Genomic DNA, 8,205 nt, shown 5'->3' with positions numbered 1-8,205 from the left:
TAAAAACTCAGAAGCACATAAAAACTCAAAACACGTACAAAAGACAACAGAAGTGCTCCAGGATGCTGGGCGCAGTGTTGAGCCTTTGTTATCTTGTGGCTACACAAGCCAGCAAGTACCAACAACCGGATTTGGTGTGTGGTAATAACAGGTAAATGAACTTTTTTTAAAATTATTTGAATATATATATATGAGTGCCTGTGTATAAATACACAAACAATACACACATGCTTTCAATTGTGTAATTTAAGTGATCTAGTAGCTCTGCTTTGGAAGTTCAGTTCATGCTAGAAATGTGTTTTGGAGTTTGTACGTGTTTTGTCTCTAGGGGCCACCGCATATATTTATATATAAACATATATAAATAAAACCACTTGTTTTTACGTTAGTAATTCCTTTTGTGCATAATTTTATATTATTGTTAATAATAAATTAATTAAAGCAACAAAACAACCTGAAGAGCCGGTTCGGAGCCGAAAGAGCCGGCTCTTTTTAGTGAGCCGAACCGAAAGAGCCGGGTCTCTAAAAAGAGCCGGAACTCCCATCACTATTTCACAATAAAACAGGAAATAAGACACAAGGATGCAGACTAAGAAACACAGACTTAACACGGGCAGAACTAAGAATAAATCAGAATAAGCTGGAACATAGAACATCATCATAATCATCATCACAAGCACTAAGAGAATAAGGAAACAATCAAACACACCAAAGTAACTTGAAAGGCAGATTCATCATAAAACCCAACAAAGCACCAGAGAAACATAACAATCATTCAAAAATAAACCAAAACATTACTCAAAATACTGGGTCAAACTGACCCAGAACTAGAGCAGGGCGATATGGCCAAAAATATTTATCACGATATATATTTGAAAATTTGCGATAACGATATAACTGATGATATAATTGATGCGAGACAAAATACAAACTCCACAACATTACTAGCGCAAAAAGACAACTTTCCATTTATTTTCACTTAAACAAGAAGCTGGTTTTTATGTACATTAAAGCTTTATAAAAATGTAACAGTGCAAATGCAAATTCCTTGCTGAAAGTTTAACCAAAAGGCATTTCCAGTAGAAATGGGCTGACATATCCTGAGCATAACCATGTATAATATCCACTGAAGTTAAAAAGAGGTGCTTTGCAACATTAAACTGCAGTGTGCAGTACGTATTTTTTGGACCATAAGGTGCACAGGATTATAAGGCACATTAAGCGAAACAAAGCAGTCAGATAAATCAAACTTTAAACTCATTCTTCTTGTTTCCTCCACTTCTGTACCATTGATTCATTAAGGTTGAATTCTCTGGCAGCTGCTCTATTCCCATGTTGTTGCAGTATATTAATGACTAACCTTGTATTATGAATGCATTATCTCAGTTGTTCTCCTGACTGAAGTTTGGTCCGTTTACAGCATCCTGCCATGCGATTGCATTTTTCTCTAACCATGAGGAACCTTAACGTTAACTTTTATAAGTGGAAAAGTGTTAGTGTTCGTCCTCCAGCTTCACTGTTTATGTTATGCTAACGTAGCTGTGTCGCTAGTGATCACATAGCACATCATTATATACCAGCTAGCCCAACTTCAGTAACCCTACAAACGTCACTGCTGTTTAGTTTCCTGTCTTCATTTATGTTGGAAGTGATAGCAGAGCTGTACGTTTGATTTTTTTCAGAAATCTCTCAGTCAGAACATGCAATATCATGCTTAGGTAACTAGCGAAACTAGCGAGCTAACTTCCGCTAGCTTCCTGCTAACTTCTAACGCTGTTAAATGTAATAAATTTTGTTTTCATGGATGCCTGGAAGTTAAACTTCATAGTTACACCTGGTAAAGCAGCAATGCTGATCGTTTTATTAATGATGAAAGAATTTAGACAGTTTTTAACTCTCAGTGATGCTGCAGTGTTCGTTTGACCTGAAATATACGGAGTTTAGGACCCAGATTACTCCCAGATTTAAGAGCATCTTAGTCTGACAAATACGACAATAACGACAGCCGCTTGCATGTTCTGCAAAAAAATGTGCTTTGTCGTGTATCTGACGGACAAACACCAAACCAGTTCCACATCACTGAAGTTGCACCATTTTTACAAACCAATTTTGGTTCATCTGTTTCACTCAAATATCGGCCATGTGCGTATGAAAACAAAGGCACTGCGCATGCGCGTTTTACTCATATTCTATCGCGATATTTCATTTTCCTATCGTTGCCTAATACTATACTGGTATTACCGTGAACGGTATAATATGGCCCAGCCCTACCCAGAACCGTGACATAAACGCTGTAAAATGTATGTATCACCCCCCCCCCCCCCCAACAGCCCTTTTGAATGTCTCCCTAATTCTGAGGTCTCACGGTTGGGAAAGTATAGCCACAACACCTCACTCTTGGAGCACTTTTTTGCCACATGTATCGCAAACCATGTCTCAGCTGTTTGTGGAGGTAAAATACGTCCGCACAATTACGCTCAGCCATTGCTGCGAGTGCACGCGCCAAGGGGCTGCGAGACATTTATACAGCCGTATTTCGCACATGACTATGAAAGGCGGAAGAGGAAGTAGTTCCTTTGAATGTAGACAATCCGAATGTTATAGTTGCTTTCCACTGTGTTCCTGTTAATGATAAACTACAAATTAACCCTAAATTACTAAAAATATCGATATTTTAATGTGAGAATCGATTCTAGAACATAAATGACTGGTATCGGAGGAATCGATATTTCAGGATCGATCCGCACATCACTAGCGTTAACTGAACTTCCAAAACAAAGCTACCTAGATCACTTAAATTACACAATTGAAAGCATATGTGTATTGTTTGTGTATTTATACACAAGCACTCATATATATTCAAATAATTTAAAAAAAAGTTCATTTACCTGTTACTACCACACACCAAATCCGGTCATTGGTACTTGCTGGCTTGTGTAGCCACTAAGTAACAAAAGCTCAACACTGCGTCCTGGAGCACTTCTGTTGTGTTTTTTATGTGTTTTGAGTTTTTACGTGCTTCTGAGTTTTTACGTGTTTTGGAGTTTGTACGTGTTTAAGGGTTTGTACGTGCTTTAGAGTTCGTACGTTTGTACGTGCTTTGTCTGTAGGGGCCACCGTAAATATATTTATTCACTCCACATAAAATGTAATAAATAAATCATATAATACAAAAATCAACAATTCACATTTCAACTTTTAACTATTTAAATTTTCAGCTTTTTCCTTTTAAACAAATTTAAAGAGAAACAACACAAACCACTGCAAACCACAACACAATTAAATATAAATTAAAATATGAAAACAAAAAGAACATGCATATCCTCTGTCATATGGACCTGCATGAATAAACTTTCTGAATCCTTTATCATCTGCAACTGAAAATAGTTGTGGATAATTACTATACCTTTCTGTGACATTGTTGTCCCTGGCTCTCTTTCTCTCTCTCTCTCCATCCTGCTCTGTTCCTGTGCTACTGTGAGTGTAACTACCGCTCCTCCCCCCTCTGCCCAGCATAAAGCACAAGGCTCGCGTGCAAAATGAGGCAGAAGCAAAGTGCGAAAGAGAGTGAGAGACAGAAAAAAAACCCCACGGATCACGATAAGGAGCCGGCTCGCGTCGTTCACGTCAAAGACCTGGCTCTAATAGCCATTTCGTTTGCGACCGACACATCACTAGCCATAACGTTTCGGCCAAGGTCTGGCCTTTCCTCAGACGAAAGCCCACAAAGAAAGGAAAACCTCGGGAATGTGGCTGCTGTGTAACTCTCAATTGAGATGTGCTCTACTCAAAGGTCTGAAACAGAGTGAGGCTGGAATCAGTTCTGCCCTGAAAGTTAAGTTTTGTATTTCATGTTTTCTATTTGGTGTTACTAAAACAGCAAGTTAACCCCATACTGCCTGAAATTTTAGTGTGTGTGTGTCTGCGTATGCATTTACCTACACAAATTGTATTTTTAAGAAACAATGTCTGTAATTAGGGGTGCGTTTTGGTTATCGATTTTCCGATTAAAATTGATTCTAGCTTAAATAACGCGATATTGATTCATTAAAATCCTGAATAGTTTTAAATATAAATTAATTTTGCCCAAAATGCTAGAATCTCAGGTTAAATCTCACCAAACCACCAAACAGATAAAATAGTAAATGGGAGTAGCTACACGGATTCTGCACAAAGACGTGAACACAAAGCGCGGACCCACCGACGCATCAGAATCCGTGAGATGTCGGCTTTCGCAACCAACAGCACGTGCATGGACACGCCGTCGGGGCTGAAAGCTGACTGCTCACTGATTCTGATGCGTCAGACTCTGAAGGTGCAGGTTTCATCACTCTCCAACCAAAACCGATTTAACCAGCAGCAAAAGAAGATCCAAACGACGCTTCACATAAACATCGTCATGAATTCCCTCTTTGTTTTGCTGTTTCACTTCCACCACAATTTTTTATTTTTTTATTTAACTGACTTCTGACAAGAAAGTATCATTTCTGCTGTTTTTTATACCATTTAAAATTATGCAAAATTGCTTAGCTGTGTCTCTTATTATACCTCTGTAAGCTTCAGGTAATGTTTATATGTTGATTCATGGTTTTCTTCAGTTTTTGTTCTACCTCAGAATAATTTTAAGGTTATCTGCTATAAAAAGCCAGTCCAGGAAAAATCGGAGTAAATCGGTTTGGCTGAGATCAAAGTTATTTTATTATTAGATTAAATAAAACTTTATTAATCCATTGGGTGGGTTCCTCCGGGATTTTCACACAGCTGAATAAATGTCAAAGTGTGAGACGTTTGAGAATTGACGCCAGTGTCCTGTTATATTTTAGATAGCAAGGAGCCAACGGCCGAGTTTATCAAACCGACACAGCGGTGATGCAAATCTGAAGGCTAGACCGTCCCATGTCACAGCCTCGTACTTCCAGCCTTCTCGGTCTTCGAAGGACCCGGCCCACGTAGACCGCGAAGGTCTTCTCCGAAGGTTGCAGCCGACGTTTTGGGACACAGCTATCTTATTTTATTTGATTGCGTCAGGTTGAGTCTCACTACATAATCCCTTAGATTTTTGTTATGGTGATATCACACTGTGGTTGCCAATTGTCCCTTGTTGCCCAATTATCTGTTCGAAATTTGTCTTTAATCGTTTCTGTATTCTTAAACCAGCTGTAGAAAATGTAGATATCAAGGGGATAATGTCCCTCTGGTCCTCAGGTTGGGCACTTGGAATGTTCTCCGACATCTCCTCAAATAGGTGCGGGAGTATCCCCTTGCCCGGAGTGCTTTAACCCTTTAGAGCCGATCGGAGCGGGAACGCTCTGTTATGCGTAACTATTTTTAAATCCCGGTAGCACTGCAACCACGTAAGCTAGCGCAAAAATTTTTTTTGCATATGAAACCGGAGGAGTTGTACTTACATATTGTGCCATCAGCTTGTCCTAGGTCACGGTTTCCTTCCACATAAAGCTTTGCAAAAACTGCATAAAAAGCGCTTGCAGGAACAAAAACATAATATTCCAGAAACACGCTTTGCCGGTCCAATCAGCTGTTCAAAACACTTCCTACGTTGGAATAGACGTCAGCGCGAACTTTTGCATTTCCGCCATTACCTGGCCGAAACCGGAAGTGACGTCATTTTCGCGGAAATGTAGTCTTTTTTGCGATCAGGGCCTCAGGGCCTATACTGGTCTTTTTAAAAGTAATCTTTGACTTTATGACTTTCTGTGTCGTTTCTGGGATGCTTAGGACTCATATTGCACTGCTGGAAATAGTTTATTTTGATGCATATGCTGCTTTTTTGCAAATTTGCAGTATAATATTTATTTTCGTTTTTCCTGCAGTGTATAAAAATTGGTGTATTTCAAAAATAAAACTATGAAGACACTCAAAATAAATTTCCTGTGGTGGGAAACTATTTTGTGCAACTTTTTTGTATTTACAGTTTTGAGGGATAAGCCTCTTAAATTTCTCTAACTACAAATATATGTTAAAAAATCAAAAACGATTTTCAATTTTTTTGTAGTTTATTGCACTTTTTTGCAATTTATGTAATTACTATGCACTTAATGAATACATATTATTAAAATCTGGGCTATAATGGTTGTATTGATGTATAGCAACTTGAAATGCTCCCAAAAATGGCTCCACAGCATGTAAAAATATAATATAAGCTCTGGCGGACTTGGTTCTATGGTAGATCTTAAAGGGTTAAAGAGAACTTTGACCGCCTCTGAAAAATCCCTGGTACATATCCTTCGGAATCAAATCATCTGACATTTAATTAACTCTTGGTAGGTATGTTTTGGGTGAGAGCTAGTCTAATAGAGTAGTGCGTGTGTCCGTGTTTTTAAAGAAAATCTTTATGTTAAATTTTTTTGTAGATGGAAAGTCCCTACCTTTGTAAATTGTAGTGTCCAAAAAAATCAATGCTGTTTTCCGTATCAATTTGATGGATGGGTCATGTGTGTTCAGAATCTGTACGAAGTCCTCTAAGTGTCTTGTCATCCGGATACCGGAGATGCAAAGACTTGATCGGGCATTTGGCCAATGCCTATTTCTCCCAGTCTGCCATAAATATATTGGCATATGATGGAGCAAATCTTTCCTCCATCGCTGTCCCCTTAATTTGTAAATAGCACTCCCCAAATAAATTCGAAATCTTTACATTTCAAATTTATTTCCAATAGTTTTAATATTTCTTTGTCTGGTCTCTTCCTGTCTGGGAATTTTTGGAAAAATCTCCTCACTGTTGCTAAACCTGCTGGAATGTCAATATTTGTATAAAGACTCTCCACATCTATCGTGAAGAACAATGATTCCAATAGAACAGACAGATCTTTATCCAATTCAATGAAATGATGCGTGGCCTTGATATACCCTGGATGTTTAATAAACAGAGGGTACAAATAGTGATCAATATATTCCGCTGTGGCATACGTTTCTCTTCCACAATCGGACACAATTGGCCGTCCTGTGGGAATCTCCCACGGAACCATCCAGGTCCCGGGATCTTTATGTATTTTAGGAAGAATGTAGAATCGACGACGTCTCGGTTCAGACTGACCTATAATGTATGTCCTATGTTTGGCATTAATGAATTTTGTCCTATGTAATCGGTCTACAATTTGTTTCACTGTTGGGATTGATTGCGTCAATATTGGTATGCCTAAGTTTTTGTAATGAATTTGATCATTGAAGTTGTCAAGTCACTTCAAAAATATATTGATCTCTGCACTAGGAAGGCCCAGAGCCCAGCCATTTGGCTTTTCTACCTTTAAAACCCGGAGAGCAGCCAAATGGCTGGTAGGCTTTTAGCTAAGCTTTAGCTTCAGGCAAGTGGAAGCTAAATTGGCTAGTCATTCATATGTAAATTGGGTTGTTACCTGGGAATTCTGGAGGGAGGGGAGGGGGGGTGTGTGGATGAGGGGGTGGGGGAGCTGCTAAAAGCGGTGAGCTTCCTTTTGTTTCATCTTGATGCATTCTCAATCATCCAGGGAAACAAATCTCCAAAAGTCACCAACTTGGAGTGTTTCAGTTTGCCATCTTAGGGAGAAATCAACACACATGGGTGTATGTCCTTTGTTGCTGAGATTTATTGATAAAAACAGTACAAAAAATCAACCATTTGTACACATTTTTACAAATAATTATAAAAAGTGAGTGAGTACATTTCAACATTTTCAGCAATCACTCACAATCCTGGCACTGCCATGGTATCTGTAGTCTGCATTTACCACATGTGTATCTGTTGCAGTGAACACATCGCACAGTGGCATGATTGTTCTTGCAATTGTGTTTGACCTGACACATGGCTCTTTTTCCAGGGCTCGGTGTGGAGGGTTGTGTCAAAGGCAACTGTTCTTTTCTTGCCTTCTTCGCAGCTACATGAGAGTGAGCTAACTCCCTTGCAAGCTCCACCAGGAAGTCCACCCGTCTTTCCTTCGTCCCGGAGCATGCTTGATACAGCACATGTGCATTCAGTGCTGCCATGTCAATCATGTTATAAAACACGGCAACTGGCCAGCGCCGTGTTCCTCTGCGGACAGTGTACTCCCGAACCATCTGGTCCATCACATCCACGCCACACTTTGTTTTGTTGTAAAGGGTGACAGTGTTTGGCTTCCTTTTGGTAGTGTTATCAGTCTGAACCACGCCGTGCATGCTGCTAAGAATATAGACTGTCTTCTTCCGTTTGGCCGCATACGCCGTCAGCGT

The sequence above is a fragment of the Astatotilapia calliptera genome, chromosome 2 (genome assembly GCF_900246225.1).
Source record: "Astatotilapia calliptera chromosome 2, fAstCal1.2, whole genome shotgun sequence".
Taxonomy (NCBI): domain Eukaryota; kingdom Metazoa; phylum Chordata; class Actinopteri; order Cichliformes; family Cichlidae; genus Astatotilapia; species Astatotilapia calliptera.
The sequence above is the reverse complement of the archived record's forward strand: the minus strand, read 5'-3'. Positions refer to the sequence as shown.